Source organism: Lactuca virosa, chromosome 4 (genome assembly GCF_052849685.1).
Source record: "Lactuca virosa cultivar CGN04683 chromosome 4, Lactuca_virosa_CGN04683_v6, whole genome shotgun sequence".
In the NCBI taxonomy this organism is placed as follows: Eukaryota; Viridiplantae; Streptophyta; class Magnoliopsida; order Asterales; family Asteraceae; genus Lactuca; species Lactuca virosa.
The window spans coordinates 384,930,931-384,952,321 of NC_136429.1; positions in this window are offsets into that span (position 1 = coordinate 384,930,931).

The following is a 21,391-nucleotide window of genomic DNA, read 5'->3' on the forward strand; positions in this document are numbered from 1 at the left end:
TATAATTTCTCCAGTCAAACACTTCAAATAATAGTCAAAAACATTTCAGTACATTTTTGGCCGGATTTAAGTCAGTTTGGGTGTTTTATTTTCTTTTCATCAAACGATTTATTAAAAGGAAGTGTCGTTATTAGTGATGTGTAACAAACAAAAACAAACAACACCTTAGCAAGGTGTTTACGGCCAAACAAGAGGTGTTTGCGCCGTTAACACCATTTCTCCAAGAACTCATGCATATAGCATGAGTTTACCCACTATTTCCCTCATTTTACACTTCCCACCTCAAGAACACCAACTTTTTCTCTCAAGTATCATAAGTTCATTTCTTCAAATCCGCCAAAATGTAAGTGTTTCCTTCCTAGATTCGTTCATATAACACTTAATCTAGTGTTTATACATCATTTCATCCATGGATTCTTGGTTTTTACTTAGATCTTCAAGTGTTCTTCAAAACACCAAGAACACCAAGAACACACACTAGTGTTTTTGGGCTCTAATCACTCTTACAAGCTTCATATAAGTAAGTGTACCCATCCTATCTAGTTACTTACTTAGTATACTTGTTAATCCTTTGGAAAATCATCAAAATCCCCAAGAACACATGTGTTTACGGTTTGGGGATCTCCCAAAACCGTAAACACCCCCAAATGGTGTTTTGATACCCTTAAAACCTTCAAATGCTTGGATAAAGGGCTAGAAACTTGCATGCATGAGCTGGAAACAACAAAACACGAAAAGGTTGAGGCATACATGAGTTTACGGCCGTAAACTCATGGGCTTACGACCGTAAACCCAAGTGTTTACGACCGTAAACTCTTAAGGATGGTCCAAGGACCGTAAACTCCAATGAGGGGTCCTTTTGTGCCCTAACCACTTCCTAAGCCTTTCATTCGAACTTAGAACCCTTCCTTGTGAGATATAGGACCTTGAAACACTCAAATGCACCATTACCATGAGTTTACGGCCGTAAACTCATGGGGGAAATGGTCCATCAACCGTAAACACATGTAGGGTGACCATTTGAGGAGTAAACTCCAATGTGAAGCCATACTCTCCTTAGATGCAACCCTTAGCACTCCTAGCACTTGAAACAAAGTGTTTTCACATATTAGAGAGTCTTTACTTGCTTAATTAGTGATTAAATAACTAATTAGATACATTTATGTATCACTGCATGTTACATAGGATCCGTGTGTGTGTTTAAGTCCTCACTTGACACCTAGCAACCTACCCGGCACTTCCATCCACTCCACTCACTGCAGGTGAGTTCATACCCCTTAATTAACCTTTTATATGATTTTAAATGCTTTTACGGGGGGGGGGGGGGGGGGGGAATACAAGTTGAATAGTTCTAGTTATTGCATTAATTATATGTGATTAATAACTAGAACAGACTACAAGATTTGCTTCTGTTTTCAAATTAGCATCAAACCTTGGGATTTTCAAGTGTTTCAAACCTTTTATCAAACTCCTTAAATGCCAAAACTGTTTTCAAACTCTTTTAAACTTGCTTTATTTTCAAACCCATATCTATACTAATATATTTATATAAGTAAGACTTGAAGGACTTAGGACTGATAGCTCACCTTATTTCATGTTCCTTGTTTGGTGGTGGACTTAGGGTATTCTGTTATTTGTCCGATTGTCGTTGAATTCTTACTTATATATCATATATTTGTGTTGGATATAAAAGTCTTCACTTCAGTTCAGTACCTTGTGTATCAGAGGCATGCAACCAACATTACTATTTAACTATAATAGGTATAGTTAAAGATTATTACTCATTACTTCTATTACAATGACACCTACCAGAGTCAATACAATTATGAGTCAATACATGCTAAATACTATACAAAGAGAACACTATATACTATACAAGAGGACACTCTATACATTATACCAGAAGATACATTATACAATATACAAGAGAATATACTATAATTAGCATGTGACATACTATTTCTCGATACGGCACTTCATTGTGCTATCACCGTGTAACCAGAGTCTCTTGGAGGGAGAGCGGGCATTGTGTGTATAGATCTATACAGGACAGACACTCCCACATCCCAACTGCTAGCTACAGTCCCAACCGAAAGGCCAAGGGGTGACAAATTGTCACATCACTACATATGACTCGGAGGGTCATCAGTTATTCGATCGTCAATCAGCATGGTTACATACGAGTTCACATTCAAACCTTTAATTACACATTAAGAATTAAAGGACAAACAGGCTCCCCGAGGTGTATTGTACATTTAATACTACCTGGAGTCTGCATTTTATTTCATTTAGCCGGCAGTGCCACTGCTAGGGTAAAACCTTATTTTCCCCATTACTTTACATGAATAAAGTCTAAAACTATATTTTCTTACTGATAGTTTCACTGGTGAAAACTTTTACATTTTCAAAGGATCAAACATGCAAACAAACGGGTCTTGGTAGAAGACTACTTTTATTGGAAAATATAGGATTTTCTAGGGAGTATACTATTGTCAAACATTGATATCAGCTATTATACTACATTGTTGTAAACATTTTTATACAAGCAAAGACACTAAATACTTATGAACTCACCAGCTTTATGCTGATAAACTCTTTTTGAAATAACTTGTATTCTCAGGTCATCAGTAGACAGGTACAGATGCAGCTTTTGAGAAGATGGAGCACATACAAGACTCCTCTTTTATTTTGATTATATCTTTTGGTGTCTTACAAACTGTACAGAACACGATTGTATTACAATTATTATATTAATGCAATGGATGTTGTTGCTTGTCTTTACTATTATGCATTGTGATGATACTGTACATGACGTCCTCCACCCCAGAACGTTTCCGCCGTTCTCGGTTTTGGGGTGTGACAGATTGGTATCAGAGCTTTGTTTATAGTGAATTAAGTATATCAACCCATAAAAGATATACGAACTATAAACACATCGGGATTAAAACACTCTGACCAAGAAAATATACTTTTAAATAATAAAATATTTAACTAAGTATATATATATATATATATATATACATATATATATATATATATATATATATATATATATATATATATATATATATATATATATTTACCCATACCAGTGTCAGTATCATACTAGAACATAACAAAAGTATTACGATTGTTGAACAGCACAATTAGGCTTAGAGACATATGGTCAAACCTAAGGGGATATAGCCTGATCAACTATATTTTCTGAGGAGTGACTAGCATGTGCCTAAGAATGATTGTGGTATTACAACATGTCTAAAAACTTACCCACACTACTACAAGAGCATTAGAACAAGAATACTATAGGAGTATTCTGCATTACTATGAATTACCTATGTGAGAACTAAAAAGGTCGTTACTAGTAGGACAATAGTTGCTAAGTGGGTACACCAAGGTTACATGTGACTAAGGCGCTATAGACTTAGAATCTGTGATCTTTGCTTTACTTCATGTTCCTTGTTTAGTTGTGGATTTAGAGTTAGGGTCACTATGCAAGTATTGAATCAACTAATAACGATCTTTGTTCGGTTGCATGTAATTGGTATGCACTATGAAAGTATTGAATCAACTAATAACGATCACCTTATAAGTATCTTAGATTAGTACGTCTGTTAACTATTCTTTCCCCATTCTCGCGTAGATAGCATGGTTGGCTTTCATCTCCCTGGCGATCCGTACTATCCAAACCAAGGCATTGGAGGATGGCTTGATGATGAGCCGGAAGATGATCACCCAATCCCTTTGGATGATCTCCTCGCAGAAGGCTTTTCAGATGGCTCCGACTCCGAACCAGAAGTCAACAACCTACCCCCAGTAGCTCCAAACCCCAACCCCCGTCCGGCATTTCAAGGACCCACTCCCATGTGGGCAACAACCTTGAACCAATGGAGTGATGAGCAGGGTCAGCCCTTACCCTTCAACGGAGACCGAAGCTTTTACAATATAAGCGAGGGAGGATCAGCTGACCGAGTCCTGCCCATCATGGTCCGAAGGATTGCTAGGTACGTCGAGCAAGGTCATGCGGCCATCGAGCGAGTAGTAGAAATTGATGCAAACTCAAGCCTTAACACAATCCATATTCGTCAACTCGAAGAGACGGTGGATAGGACTAGGAGGACCAATGAGACTCTGCAGCAGCAACTAGCTGCATCCCGAGCCGAAGTCATGGAACTCCGAGTGCGTCAGAGAGCGCATGAGCGACATCTTCAGGAAGTTGTACGTCAACTGGCAGACCTAAGGGTTCATCCGAGAGACACCCGTCGCCGGTAGAAGATGCAACTCGTCTTTACTTTTGAATTAAGGAATAACCATTCTTTCCTATGCTCTAGAGAGCACTTGTCTGTAAAATATTCCTAACTTTTAAAAGTACTCTATCTAGACTTTTAAACTGCCAACATTTTCCCCTGATGGTTTGATGTCAGACCTACTGTTAGGTGAACTTTTCTGAACTCATTTTACATCAGTAATACCAGTAACATTGGCAGTTATCTAATCTATGAGAAAGTCTGTACTCTTGTGTTTCTCTAATCTATTAGCATATTTCTATCTGATAGTGGGACTATGGCGATTTAGTCCCTGAAACACTCCCATCATGCTTACAATTTTTTCTCACTATTGGCATCATCTTTATAAATTTTCAGTAAAAGATGCCTCCTCGCAAGCGTCCGACCAGAAACACGCCTGCAAGTCAAACTCCACCACCACCACCTCCTCCGCAACAGTTTGATGCGGTGATGTTCCAGGCAGCTGTGACCGCAGCTATGGCCCAAATAAATTCTGGTGACGCAAGTGGAGCTGGGATGGGCACCAACTCTAGACATGGTGAAATCCACCCACGTATACAGGGGTGTACCTATAAGGATTTCATGAACTGTAAACCAACATTCTTCAATGGGACCTGAGGGATCATTGCACTGTCCCAATGGATCGAAAGAACTGAAGCCATCTTCGAGATGTGCTCGTGCCCCGAAGAAAGCAAGATAAAGTCCGCTGCTTGCACCTTCACTGAAAGGGCCCTGACATGGTGGAATGGCCATGTCAAATCACTCTCTTTGGTAACAGCCAACGCCATGGGCTGGGACATACTGAAAGACCTTCTGACAAGGGAGTACTGCCCTAGGGGCGAAATCCAGAAACTCGAGGAGGAACTCTGGAATCTCAAGATGAAGGGGACCGACATAGTGGCTTATACAGCCAGATTCTGCGACCTGGTGACTCTGTGTCCTAACATGGTCCCCACCGAAGGCAAGAAAATTGAAAGATACATCTGGGGTTTAGTGCCCCCGTATCGAGGGAACGTCCTCACATCACACCCTACGACCTTTGACAGTGCCAAGGAATTGGCCCAAAGGTTGATTGATCATGAAGTTCCTTACACTCCATCAGCAACCACAACGGTTGCCACTGCACCGACCAAGACATCCGACAACAAAAGGAAGCGGTGGGACCGAAAGAAGGGTAAATCAGCCCAATCCTCTTCAAAGAACCAACAAACAGTGGTTGTCCATGCTGTCACTACTCCTGCTGCCCCTGTACCAGCCAAAACATATGCAGGGAGTCTACCCAAGTGCACCAAGTGCTCTTTCCATCACAATGGCCACTGCCGGGAAATGCACTGCACTAACTGTGACCGGAAGGGCCATACCGCCCGGTTTTGCCGAACACCACCCAAACCCATTTCCCAGGTCCCCAGTTCGGGAGTAAGCGAGGCCTGCTACGGCTGTGGCGAGGTAGGACATTTCTAAAGAAACTGTCCAAAGGCTGGGAATACGGGAGGAGCAGGCAGACTACTTGCTATTGGCCACAATGAAGCAGTAGCAGATCCCACAGTAGTCATGGGTACGTTGCTTCTCGATAACTCTTATGCTTGTATCCTATTTGATAGTGGGGCAGAGAGGAGTTTCGTAAACCAAAACTTTAAACACTTACTTAAACAATCACCGCAACCACTAAAAGAAACCTTCGTCGTAGAAATGGCTAACGGAAAGACAGAGAGTTCTAATGAAATCTACATAGGTTGTACCCTCACACTAGATAACCATTCGTTTCGAATCGACCTCATACCAGTAGCAATCAAGAGCTTCGATATCATTGTGGGCATGGACTGGTTGAGTCTCCATCATACCGATATTCTGTGTTTCGACAAAGCAATCCGTCTGAACCTACCAAATAATGAAACCTTGTTGATCTACGGAGACAAACCCAGTACGAGCCTTCGTATCATCTCAAGTATTCAAGCCCAGAAATATTTGCGTAAGGAATATCGCGCGTTCCTTGCACACATCGTCGACACGAGCCAGAAAACAAAGGACCTAAAAGACTTCCCCATAGTACGCGATTTCCCCGACGTCTTTCCAGAAGAGCTACCAGGTTTACCTTCGCAACGACAAGTCGAGTTCCGAATCGACTTAATCCCAGGAGCCACCCCTATAGCCAAATCGCCCTATCGTCTAGCGCCTGCTGAGATACAAGAACTGTCCGGTCAACTTAACGAACTGCTCTGCAAGGGCTTCATAAGACCAAGCTTCTCACCCTGGGGAGCACCAGTCTTGTTCGTGAAGAAGAAAGACGGATCGTTCCGTATGTGCATCGATTACAGGGAACTCAACAAACTTACGATCAAAAATCGTTACCCTCTTCCTCGCATAGACGATTTATTTGACCAACTGCAAGGGGCGAGTTACTTTTCCAAGATTGATCTGAGGTCGGGTATCACCAGTTGCGAGTGCTTGAGGAGGATGTTCCGAAGACAGCCTTCCGAACTCGTTACGGACACTACGAGTTCGTAGTAATGCCGTTCGGACTGACCAATGCGTCCGTAGTATTCATGGACTTAATGAATAGGGTATGCTGTCCTTACTTGGATCAGTTTGTCATCGTCTTCATTGATGACATACTTATCTACTCTCGAAGTAAGGAAGAGCATAGCAATCATCTATGACAAGTCCTGGAAACCTTACGATCGGAGAAGCTATACGCGAAGTTCTCTAAGTGCGAATTTTGGATCCGAAGAGTCGAATTCTTAGGACATGTGGTGAGCGAAGAAGGAATCCACGTGGACCCTTCCAAAATTAAAGCCATTGAGAACTGGTCGGCACCAAAGACGCCTACAGAAATTCGTCAATTTCTAGGCCTCGCTGGCTACTATCGCAGGTTCATTCAAAACTTCTCTCGAATCACGAAACCCCTGACTACATTGACCCAGAAAGGCGTGGCCTTTGACTGGGAAGAGAAACAAGAGAAGGCATTCCAAACCCTGAAGCGAGCCTTATGCACCGTGCCGATACTGTCCCTCCCCGAAGGGATAGAAGACTTCGTGGTATACTACGATCCATCCAACCAAGGGCTCGGCTGTGTTCTGATGCAACGAGGTAAGGTCATCGCCTACGCCTCAAGACAACTAAAGACACACGAGGTCAACTACACCACACACGACCTCGAATTAGGAGCGGTTGTGTTCGCCCTAGAAATCTGGAGATATTATCTGTATGGTACGAAGAGCACCATCTATACCGACCACAAAAGCCTCCAACACATATTCAATCAGAAAGAGCTCAACATGAGACAACGACGGTGGGTCAAGCTACTCAATGACTACGAATGCGAAATTCGTTATCATCCAGGTAAAGCCAACGTGGTAGCAGACGCCCTAAGTCGGAAAGAATATTCTGGTCGAAGAGTCAAGTCATTACCTATGACTATCCATTCGCATCTACCCGCACAGATAAAGGAGGCTCAGCTCGAAGCTTTGAAACCTGAAAATGTAGCGGGAGAATCCCTGCGAGGAATGGATAAGAACTTAGAAGTCAAGGGTGACAGAGCCTTATATCTCATGGACCGGATCTAGACAGCGAAACACGGTAGCTTCAGAGACTTGGTCATGAAGGAAGCGCACAACACTCGATATTCCGTCCACCCAGGTTCAGATAAGATGTATCTAGATCTCAAAAAGTCATACTGGTGGCTTAACATGATAGCAGAGATTGCTACCTTCGTGAGTAAATGCCTTACCTGCGCCAAGGTCAAGGTCGAATACCAGAAACCATCAGGTCTACTCCAGCAACCGGAGATACCTGAATGGAAGTGGGAGCGGATCACTATGGACTTCATAACCAAGCTACCCAAGACAACGGGTGGACTTGATACCATATGGGTCATCGTCGATAGATTGACCAAGTCCGCACACTTCCTGCCCATCAAAGAAACTGACAAGATGGAGAAGCTCACAAGAACATACATTAGGGAGATCGTACGACTGCATGGTGTTCCTATATCTATTATCTCCGATAGAGATAGTAGATTCACTTCGAGGTTCTGGCAGTCACTACAAAACTCCTTAGGAACGAGGCTGAACATGACGGACAGAGTGAGAGAACTATCCAAACTTTGGAAGATATGTTGCGAGCCTGTGTGATCGACTTCGGGAAGGCGTAGGATACCCACTTACCTCTCGTCGAATTCTCTTACAACAACAGTTATCACACGAGCATCAAGGCTGCTCCATTTGAAGCCCTCTAAGGCCGGAAGTGCATATTCCCTCTATGCTGGGCTGAGGTGGGTGACACTCAATTAGCTAAAGGACGAGTTCCTGACAGCACTCTCACGGGTCCAGAGATCATTCGGGAAACGACAGAGAAGATCGTTCAGATTCGTGAACGATTGAAAGCCTCTAGAGACCGACAGAAAAGCTACGCAGACAAACGAAGAAAACCTTTGGAATTCCAGGTGGGAAACCGAGTCCTTTTGAAAGTCTCACCCTGGAAAGGCTTGATACGCTTCGGAAAGCGTGGAAAGCTGAATCCAAGATACATAGGGCCTTTCGAGATTCTCGCTAGAATCGGCCCCGTAGCTTACAAACTCAATCCACCCCGTGAGCTTAGTAACGTACACCCTACCTTCCACATCTCAAACTTGAAAAAGTGCCTATCCGACGAGACTCTCGTACTCCCACTCGATAAGATCGAGATCAACGAGAGCCTCAACTTCGTGGAAAAACCTGTAGAGATTATGGACCGAGAGGTCAAACGAACGAAACAAAGCCGTATCCCGATAGTGAAGGTTCGCTGGAACGCCAAGCGAGGACCAGAATTCACTTGGGAGCGCGAGGATCAAATGAAACTTAAATATCCTCACCTCTTTGCTTAGTTATGCTGTAATAACTTAGGTGCTTGAACTCTAATTTCGGGACGAAATTCCCTCTAACGGGGGGATGATGTGACAACCCGAATAATAGTCAAAAACATTTCAGTACATTTTTGGCCGGATTTAAGTTCGTTTGGGTGTTTTATTTTATTTTCGTCAAACGATTTATTAAAAGGAAGTGTCGTTATTAGTGATGTGTAACAAACAAAAACAAACAACACCTTAGCAAGGTGTTTACGGCCAAACAAGAGGTGTTTGGGCGGTAAACACCATTTCTCCAAGAACTCATGCATATAGCATGAGTTTACCCACTATTTCCCTCATTTTACACTTCCCACCTCAAGAACACCAACTTTTTCTCTCAAGTATCATAAGTTCATTTCTTCAAATCCGCCAAAATGTAAGTGTTTCCTTCCTAGATTCGCTCATATAACACTTAATCTAGTGTTTATACATCATTTCATCCATGGATTCTTGGTTTTTACTTTGATCTTCAAGTGTTCTTCAAAACACAAAGAACACACACTAGTGTTTTTGGGCTCTAATCACTCTTACAAGATTCATATAAGTAAGTGTACCCTTCCTATCTAGTTACTTACTTAGTATACTTGTTAATCCTTTGGAAAATCATCAAAATCCCCAAGAACACATGTATTTACGGGTTGGGGATCTCCCAAAACCGTAAACACCCCCAAATGGTGTTTTGATACCCCTAAAACCTTCAAATGCTTGGATAAAGGGCTAGAAACTTGTATGCATGAGCTGGAAACAACAAAACACGAAAAGGTTGAGGCATACATGAGTTTACGGCCGTAAACTCATAGGCTTACGACCGTAAACCGAAGTGTTTACGACGGTAAACTCTCAAGGATGGTCCAAGGACCGTAAACACCAATGAGGGGTCCTTTTGTGCCCTAACCACTTTCTAAGCCCTTGATTCGAACTTAGAACCCTTCCTTGTGAGATATAGGACCTTGAAACACTCAAATGCACCATTACCATGAGTTTACGGCCGTAAACTCATGGGGGAAATGGTCCATCAACTGTAAACACATGTAGGGTGACCATTTGAGGAGTAAACTCCAATGTGAAGCCATACTCTCCTTAGATGCAACCCTTAGCACTCCTAGCACTTGAAACAAAGTGTTTTCACATATTAGAGTGTCTTTACTTGCTTAATTAGTGATTAAATAACTAATTAGATACATTTATGTATCACTGCATGTTACATAGGATCCGTGTGTGTGTTCAAGTCCTCACTTGACACCTAGCATCCTACCCGGCACTTCCATCCACTCCACTCACTGCAGGTGAGTTCATACCCCTTAATTAACCTTTTAAATGATTTTAAATGCTTTTACGGGGGGGGGGGGGTGGGGGAATACAAGTTGAATAGTTCTAGTTATTGCATTAATCATATGTGATTAATAACTAGAACAGACTAGAAGATTTGCTTCTGTTTTCAAATTAGCATCAAACCTTGGGATTTTCAAGTGTTTCAAACCTTTTATCAAACTCTTTAAATGCCAAAACTGTTTTCAAACTCTTTTAAACTTGCTTTATTTTCAAACCCATATCCATACTAATATATTTATATAAGTAAGACTTGAAGGACTTAGGACTGATAGCTCACCTTATTTCCTGTTCCTTGTTTGGTTGTGGACTTAGGGTATTCTATTATTTGTCCGATTGTTGTTGAATTCTTAGTTATATATCATATATATTTGTGTTGGATATAAAAGTCTTCACTTCAGTTCAGTACCTTGTGTATCAGAGGCATGCAACCAACATTACTATTTAACTATAATAGGTATAGTTAAGGATTATTACTCATTACTTCTATTACAATGACACCTACCAGATTCAGTAAAATTATGAGTCAATACATGCTAAATACTATACAAGGAGAACACTATATACTATACAAGAGGACACTCTATACATTATACCAGAAGATACATTATACAATATACAAGAGAATATACTATAATTAGAATGTGACATACTATTTCTCGATACGACACTGCATTGTGCTATCACCGTGTAACCAGAGTCTCCTGGAGGGAGAGCGGGCATTGTGTGTATAGATCTATACGGGACAGACACTCCCACATCCCGACTGCTAGCTACAGTCCCAGCCGAAAGGCCAAGGGGTGACAAAATGTCACATCACTACATATGACTCGGAGGTTCATCAGTTATTCGATCGTCAATCAGCATGGTTACATACGAGTTCACATTCAAACCTTTAATTACACATTAATAATTAAAGGCCAAACAGGCTCCCCGAGGTGTATTGTACATTTAATACTACCTGGAGTCTGCATTTTATTTCATTTAGCCGGCAGTGCCAGTACTGGGGTAAAACCTTATTTTCCCCATTACTTTACATGAATAAAGTCTAAAACTATATTTTCTTACTGATAGTTTCACTGGTGAAAACTTTTACATTTTCAAAGGATCAAACATGCAAACAAACGGGTCTTGGTAGAAGACTACTTTTACTGGAAAATATAGGATTTTCTAGGGAGTATACTATTGTCAAACATTGATATCAGCTATTATACTGCATTGTTGTAAACATTTTTATACAAGCAAAGACACTAAATACTTATGAGCTCACCAGCTTTATGCTGATAAACTCTTTTCAAAATAACTTGTATTCTCAAGTCATCAGTAGACAGGTACAGATGCAGCTTTTGAGAAGATGGAGCATATACAAGACTCCTCTTTTATTTTGATTATATCTTTTGGTGTCTTACAAACTGTAGAGAACACGTTTGTATTACAATTATTATATTAATGCAATGGATGTTGTTGCTTGTCTTTACTATTATGTATTGTGATGATACTGTACATGACGTCCTCCACCCCAGAACGTTTCCGCCGTTCTCGGTTTTGGGGTGTGACACAAGTGCTCTCGGTCATCCTCCTCACTTCTGGAATAGACAAGTATATCGTCGATGAACACGATTACAAACTTGTCTAGGAAAGAACGGCACACCCGATTCATCAGGTCCGTGAATACCGCCGGTGCGTTGGTTAGACCGAAGGGCATCACTACAAATTCGTAGTGACCGTACCGAGTCCGAAATGCTGTCTTAGGAACATCACTCTCATGGACTCGCAGCTGATGGTACCCTGATCTTAGGTCTATTTTTGAGAAGTAGTTGGCTCCCTGAAGTTGGTCGAAGATATCATCGATTCGAGGAAGAGGGTAACAGTTTTTGATAGTGAGCTTGTTCAGCTCCCAATAATCGATACACATCCGAGAGGATCCATCCTTCTTTTTCACGAACAAGATCGGGGCTCCGTAGGGTGAGGAACTCGGTCTAATGAATCCTTTGGTGAGCAGCGCATCGAGCTGAGTAGATAGCTCCTGCATTTCTGCTGGTGCTAGGCGATATGGATGTTTAGCTACGGGAGTAGCTCCGGGGACTAAGTCGATACGAAACTCAACTTGGCGTTCAGGAGGGATTCCCGGAAGCTCCTCGGGAAAGACATCAGGAAAGTTGCAGTCTTCGGGAATACTCTCAAGGTCTTTAACTTCCTGTTTTTCGTTAACAACATAGGCTAGAAATGCATGACATTCCTTTCGTAGATGCTCCTAGGCTTGACGCAGGAAATGATACGAAGGTTCGAACAATCTTATCACTGAAACCAGTGAGGACTCCCTCAGAGGGACGATTGAGACGAATCGCTTTCTCGAAGCAAAGGACATTGGCACAATGTGAGGCTCATTCGTCCTATGCCGATTATGACATTGAGGCTTTTCTTGGAAACTGAAATGATATTGATCGGGAAAAGGAATGATCGTCTAAGGTAAGAGCACATCCTATGATACATGCTTTAACTGATATACGATTGTTGTCATCATAACTGAAACTAAGATTACATATTTTGGAACTCAGGACCTAATAATAGGTCTAAGTCCTAATATCAAAGAGAAAATTTCGGCAATATGAAAGACAGAGATGTTTACGGAAAAGGGCTACTCAGAACATAAACATGAAAGTTATTCCTTAAGTCAGAAAGGAAGAATGAGTAGAGTGGTCCTCTATTGACGACGGGCACTCCTCAAGTGAAACCCTAATTCGGCCAGCTGTCGCTCTACGTCAAGCAGGCGTCCTTCATACTCTGACTGGCGGGCTCGGAGCTCTATGACCTCGGCTCGGGTTGTAGCTAACTCTCGCTGCAGAGCTTCGTTGTCCCTCCTAGTTCTTCCGTGAGCAACTTCAAGATTACGAATGTGGTTTGTGTTGGCATCCGAGTCTGTCTCAAGTTTCATAGTTCGTTGAAGGGTTGCCACACCTAGCTCCACATTGCGAGTCACTTGGCGTATCAGGATTGGAAGGGCCCTGTCTGCAGGACCTCCTCCATCCAGATTGTAGAAGTTGCGGTTACCGTTGTATGGGAGGGGTTGGCCTTGCTCATGGCTCCACCTATTCAAGCTCCCGACCCACATGGGCGTTGGACCTTGGAATCCAACTTGGGGGTTAGGATTTGGTATTGGGGTCACTTGGGGTAGGTTCTCGACTTCTGGTTCCGAGTCAGTCTCTTCAGGAAATGGTTCGGCAATGCCATCGTCGAAAGGGATTTCATGGTTTCCTTCTGGCTTTGGTTTGATCCATCCACCATCTCCTTGGTTAGGAAAGTACGGGTCGCCAAGGAGATGGAATCCAGACATGCTATCTACACGCGGTGATGGTAAAGGAATAGTTAATAGGCATCGAATCTAATAATACTTCCAATGTATCATGGCTACGTGCTTGATTCTTGAAGAATGGATCCTTGGGTAAGTTTTCGGCTTAGTTGCTATAGCATCCTAAAATACTCCTATAGTATTTTAATCCTTATGTTTGGCTCTAGAACTCCTCTAGTATCTAGTATCAGTTATTACTTTGAGGTTAGTTCACTTGTTTCATTATTACAAAAGTAAATTTTCGCTACCTAAGTTGTGAGTGTCATAACCGTACTTAGACTGGATATGGCACGTATCGGGGCCAGTATCTTTTTATGACTTTGTCACCCCTGAACCTAACAGTCCCACTGTAGCTGGCAGCGAAGGTGAGGGATAGTCAGTCCCATATACATCTATACACAATAGTCACGCTCTCCCTCCAAGAGATTCTGGTTACAAGGGTTAGTCCTACACTCTCGTATCTGGTGGAGTGTTACCAAGGACGTGTCTCAAAACTTAGCCTAACAAATTTACAAGTAATAATACTGAAAATCCTGTTTATGTTTTGTAGGAATCCTTTGCAAATTATAGCATTTTGTGACAAGATTCACAAGTTCCTTGCTTTAGTTTTGAAAACTGTTTCTACTAGTTGATTTCTTAATCATTTGGTAAAACTGTTTTCTGTGTTAAAAGCATACTAAACATATAATTATTTTAAACACAATAATATACTTGAGCACAAGTTTCCTTGTACTTTTGCTTGAATTCCCCCCTGAAAACATGAAAACTCAGAAAAGCGTAGGGGTATGAACTCACAGTTTATCGTAGGATCCGAAAGCACAATTGGTTACGAGGTTGAGTGTCAACTGATGTTTCGTACTCAAGTGGATCCCATTAACATTTAGTAACACATACATGTGTTAGAATTAGGGTGTTTCATGGCTAAACGTGACGGGAAAACATCCTAAAGACTTGGAAATGCCTGTCGGGACCCTATATGATCAAACAAGGGAGGTGTACGGCCAAAAGAGTGTGTGTGCGGCCAGGGTGTGCGGCCAGGACGTGTGTGCGGTCGTACATGGGAGTGTGCAGCCGTACAGAGGGGGTGTGCGGGCGTACACAGGGGTGTACGACCGTACACTCTTCATTCATGCTCAAAATGTCGATTTACGGGTGTTTCAAGGCCAAACTCTCACCTTGGAGAGTCTTTAAGGTGTGTACAGCCACCTTATGAAGGTATGCGGCCGTACACCTTCAAGTGATGAAGAACATGAAGAACACGAAGAGTTTTAAGCTTAGATCAAAATGTCTTACCACTATAACAAGCTGAATGATGGAGTAATTCCCGTTCTTGAGGCCTTTAGAGTGTTCTTGGATGAAGTTTTTAGAGAGAGAAAGTAGAGAGAGGAAGTAGAGTGCAGCCAAATGAAATGAATGAATGAAGAGGGTCACCTTATATATATAAGGGTGAGTGTGCGGCTGGAGGGTGGGTGTGCGGCCGCACACCCAGGTGTACGGCCGTACACTCCTCCCGAGAGGGTGTATGGCCCGGTTTTGTCTCTATATGACTTGTTGACTCATTTCTAATCTCATTCCCGGCTGTACTCAAGCTTAGAACACTTAAACTAACTCTTAAACTGCGTTAAAAGGTAACTGAATCAAGTTTAATGTTGATAAAGTTGACCAAGCGTACAGATTTAAAGTTTCGGGTTGTCACAACTTGTAACCAGAATCTCTTGTAGGGAGAGCGTGACTGTTGTGTATAGATCTATACGGGACTGACTATCCCGCACCTAAACTGCTAGCCATAGTTAGGCATACATGCTTGTGGTGACAAATTCATAAAAGGATACTGGCCCCGTTACGTGCCATATCAAGTTTAAGTACGGTTATGACACCCACAACCCAGATAACAGGAATTTACTTTTGTAATAATGAATCAAATGAACTAACCTCAAAGTAATAACTGATTCGATTACTAGAGGGTATTAATAACACCCTTAGCATTTAGTTCACCACTTATTTATTAGTTTTATTTATGTAATAAGGCTAATACACCTCATAGGGAGCTAACAGGGTTTTTCAAGAAAACTACGTCTAACGATATAAGTATGGTAGATACTTGTACACCTCAGACTAGAAAAAGATAACCAACCATCAACTTTTATGGAAAATATAGGATTTTCCTGGGATAACTCAACGTTTGATAAACGAATTGTTTAACAAATAACTAATGGATAATCAAACATTTTCGATAAGAAAATATAGGATTTTCTTGAGGAACACTTCTTAATAGGATTAAGGAAACATTTTTCTCCAAACTAAATGCTGATGAACTCACCAGCTTTATGCTGATACTCTTTCAAACTGCTTGTATTCTCAGGAATTTGTAGACAGGTACTTCCGGAATTTTGGAGAAGTCTGTGCGATAAAATCTCGTCTTTTCATTTTACTTTGATATGTATAAAACTATGTACTAAGACTATGTAAACCTTTTTCATGTATGTATTCAATGTTTGGTTGTGTTTACTTTTATTGCTATGATACGATTGTTGTGATACTACGCATGACGTCATCCGCCTCCGAATGTTTCTGCCGTTTCGGTTTGGGGGTGTGACATTTTGTGTTGACTTCTGTGTCGGGCCCGGTTAGGACTAAATTGATGTGTTCAATTAAGTTCATTGTCATACGAATCATAAATAAGGAAACAAACTGTTGGACAATGAGAATGATTTTATTCCATATCATTTGTCCACATGATATCTTGCAAAACGGAGGATTATATGATCCCTTATCTAAGGACACGTAACTGACTGGGTCAGAGTTCGACAGCGGCTTTGAGAGCTACGGTTGCTAGTCAAATTTTGAGGTTATATTTGCAATCATAGTTATTAGACTTATCCAAGTGGGAGATTGTTGGATTAGGTGACTAAGCTGATGACTATAATTGGTATGTACTTGATTTCATAGTAGCATGGTCCATTTGGGTTGCCTTTACACTGGCAACTAGACAGGACAACTATCGGAGAGAAAGGCTGGATTTATTATTTGGAATAATAAATTGGTATATAAAAAGATTTATTAATAAGTTATGAGAATAATATATTAATTAGAAATCATATTATTAATTAGTATTTAATCAGAAATTAATTTGGAATTAATTTTGGGATTAAAGGAACTGATTAAAAGTACAGGGGCTGTTCTGCAGTTATTTGATAGTTGAGATTTTGGACTCTTGGATCATCCTTATTGGGGTAGGACGAAAATCCCTAGAAGATTCTAGAGATTTTCGTCCAAGCCTTATGGATGGGAGTCCATGGGCTGCTTAGGCTCTAAGCTAAGGATTTAGGGTTTTCCACCTCAAAACCCTAGCTACCTCAACTTTAAATAGAACCCCCTAGCCTACCAAATTTCGTGCACCTCCATGGAAACCTAGAAGAGCCAAAGTTTTGAGTAAGTATCTCCTGTCTCCTCTCTCATATTCATCCTCTTGCCCTAGTGTGTTTGTGAGTCATTAGAGATACTACACTTGTGGTACTTGTTCTCAAAGAAGGTATGTGGTCTAATCTTTCTTTTATGGATTTCGAAATTATTAGATGCATGTTAGGGTTTCTAGTTTTGTGTTCAATGCTTGTATGTGTAATAGTGAAAACATAGATCCTCAAATTAGGGTTGCATGCACACATAGGACTGTTTGCTATTTAGAAAACCCATCAAATACTTGGGTATTTGCTTCAAAGCTTAAGAGTACATCAAAAGGACTAGCATCCTACATCAAGTTTCCACATTGTAGATGTCTAAAAGGTTCCACATTCTTCATCGAAACTCAAGCCTCCCAAGAGGACCCACAAAATAACAAAGGTTGTTATTTTTTCATCTCTTCTATTGTTGTGTTTTATATTTCCATTTCTTGCAAGATGATGCTTGATGGGTTATAACTTGTTTATAATTGTTCAACAAATCAAGTCTTTTATTGCTTAAATATCATGTTTTTGAAACTATTTTTGAACTAAAACCTAACAGGCCGATATTGGCAAGCTACTCACATGTAGTCTCCGCCGCATGTTGTGACATCCCCAATTTCACGGCCATAAAAGACTGATTTAATTTATGCTTTTAAAATAAAATCAGAGTAATCCTTTGATTAAAAGAGTTGCGGAATTTGTTCCCAAAACAAAATATGATAAAATTTTTATCAAAACATTTCTTAAAGAAATGCATTTTCATTAAATAGCAAAACCTCGGGATGTCATGTTCCGATACAGACCAAAAGCATAAACAATACATTATAAGCCTTACAACAGTTATTTACAACTACTGGCCTATAATCCAAAATATCTCGTCATTATTCAACTATGCTCTTGTTCCACTACCTGTAATACAAAGAAAACTGAGTGGGTCAGGCTTGGGAGCCTGGTGAGCACATAGGGTTTTCAACCCACAATAATATAATTATTATTTATAATCATCAATCAATCAATCAAATTCCCCATCCCCATTATCTCCTTTATTTCTTAAGGATTTACCCTAAGAATCATCTATCCTTCATTCATTCATTTGTAAAGATTGACTTTAAGGAATAAGCACAAATTCCATTGTTGCATAAGGCGCGGCTACCAATGACATCTATTAGGCGCAACTGCCAATAATATCGTTTAGGCGCATCTGCCAAGATTACGACATTCACTATTAGGCGCTTCTGCCATTACTATCCTTTTTGTGCAGCTGTTAGAATGTTTAGAGTATAACGTGGTTGAAAATATCTACACGTTGTGGAACAGCTACCAATATTTATCTATAACATCTTTCGTACCTCATCATTTATCTACCCATGTTTTACCGAACATATTCGTAGATATAAAATATATATACAGTTTAAAACCTGTATAAAACATTCATTTAACACCCATCTCAAATAGACAAACAATATACAAACACATAGAACATATTTTATAGAAAATATTTCATATCTATGTGTTAGATGAAAGAGACTACACACTCACATGATAAGACGACAATTGGAACCGGGATGAAACCGGGATGTTTTCTCCAAAAACCGGGCTTCTCGCGGGCAGAGTTTCGGCTCAAAAACTCTTTTTCTCGGGATCTTCGGGGCTTCGGGACTTGCTTCGGGTATCGGGATGATATCGGGACTTTGGGAGGTTAAAAGTAGGCTTAAAGATGAGAGAAGTAGGAGAGAGGTTCAGAAATTAGCAACCAAATCGACTGGCTTCTGTTTCTATTTATAGGGATGAAATTCGACATTCACGTCATGAACCAGGCTTGTTCACATCGTGAACTTGGTCATGATCAGTTCGTAGACTCGACGTCTGACTCCTAGCCCTGGAATGTGTCAATCACTGAGTTCACGTCGTGAACTCTATGTTCACGTCGTGAATTCTGACAAACCTCGAAGTTTGTGATCCAAACTTCAGAAATTCCTATCTTTCGCATACGAGCTCCATTTTTGACGTTATTTATATCCACGCGTAGGTGAGATTATTCTCTATAACTTTCATTTAGACTCCGTTGGCTAATTTTGATTTATTTTTAACATTATATTTTTAGTAGGTCGGGACAAGAAAAGTCTGTTAATAATTCATAACTTCTTCATCCGACGTCCGTTTTCGTCTGTCTTTTTACTGTTGCACTACTATCGACGAGATCTTCGATTCTCGTTTAGATTGTTTTGGCTATAAATCACTCGATCTAAATATCGAGTTTTGGGCTGCATACTGCTTAGCTGAAACTTAGAAATTCCTCATACAAAGTCAGATTTGGACATTATTTTTATGCACGTTCTCAGTTTAATGTATTCTACGACTTTCGTTTAGATCGCTAAGGCCAAATATCGCTCTATCGTAAATTCACTATTTACATCGCGTAGTGTCGTGTCGGTTCTGTCGCGAAACTTCGACAGGTCATAACTTCTTCGTTATAACTCGGATTTCGGCATTCTTTACATGTACGGAATCCTTGTAACATATACTACAACTTAGTTAAGATTACTCCTTTTAAATAACCTTCCATCAAAAAGTCATTTTTGACGCTCATTGTCCTTAAATTGACTAGCCCGAATCTGCGGGCGTTACAATTATCTCCCCCTTAGGATGATTACGTCCAGGAATCATCAACGAAATAGGTCTGATATAATGATTCCATACATTATATTTCCATCCTAAGTAATAACCGTAATATATATGTTTCTTCAAATGATTATCTAACTCTTGGACTTCTTGACTGCAAGCGATGCTCAATCTTGCATCTGCTCTTCGTACTATGTTGGACTTTCAATCGTAACCTTCGAGTTACAAAATAAATCCTTATTGAGGACTCCTTCTTCTTCTTAGAATAAGTACTTTCCTTCATTTATTGTAACAGACCGATGGGTCATGTTCTAATGACCTCTCATCGTATGATGCAACGCTTAGACTTAAGTCTCTTAGAGTCAAATTCCAGAATGGAATATACCTTCCTTCATATTCTAATGTGATATAATCGCATTTTAGCATGTAGCATTTCTATCTACTAACTTCTTTAACAACGAGCGCGATACTATTGATTGCTTTGATTTCAATCTTCTGGCTCAAGTCAGGTGCTACATCAAACTTGGTTCTCTGAACCACGTAACAAGCTCATCGTAGTCAGACTGAATTTGATATGACCACTAGGGTCAGAATAACAATCATCTGCTTAGTTATTACCGAAACAATGGTAATGACATACTTGAATAAAACAAAATCAATTACTAGCTTCTTGGTAACCTTGTGACTTTCCCTGATCCAAGTCTGAGTCCAGTGCTTCTGGTAGTATAGGCCTCTACTACCATTCACACCTACTCATACTCGTCGCAAGTATTGTCTCACAGTCACCAAGTTCTTATCACAAAAACAATTTTAACACATACAAATGTGTCCAAACAATCATATAATTTTCCCTAGACTCTACTAGGACTTCTTCCATGCATGTCTTCAATCATCAACTCTGCTTCCAGACAATAGGATAAATTTATGGATTATACCAAAAATTATTTCTTTCTGCCAATCGAAAGCGTACTTCTCCCGTACCAGACCTATTATTTATTAGACGCATTCTAAAGGCAAGATATCACTCTTACGATATCTTCCGATAGGTTCCATTCAGTATCGTAAGCCTTCTATTTTCGTAGTCTATCATGGTTCGCATCACTTCCTGAACTTCTGCCATTGTGATAGGTTCGGGTGCAAGCGCAGCGCAACGACCGATGCATGTCCCATCACATTCTTCGGCTCAGGTTGTCGTCTTCCTCGGATATTTCCTAGTCTGTCTTCACCATGACGTTTTGTACACCCAAGCAGACGTTCGGTGTACCGAGGCGAGAATTTAAGATAGGAAAACTTTATTTACGATAGACGTATAAATCTCCTTATTAATTTGAAAAGTTACATTCCAGTTCTAATACCGTAATTAAACGTTTAAAATCCTGAGCACATAAAATTTCTAGATCCGGTCGGCAACAGACCATAGATCCAATCAAATAATAGCATATAAGGCATATAATGCTATAACATAAATCATTTAGCACATAAA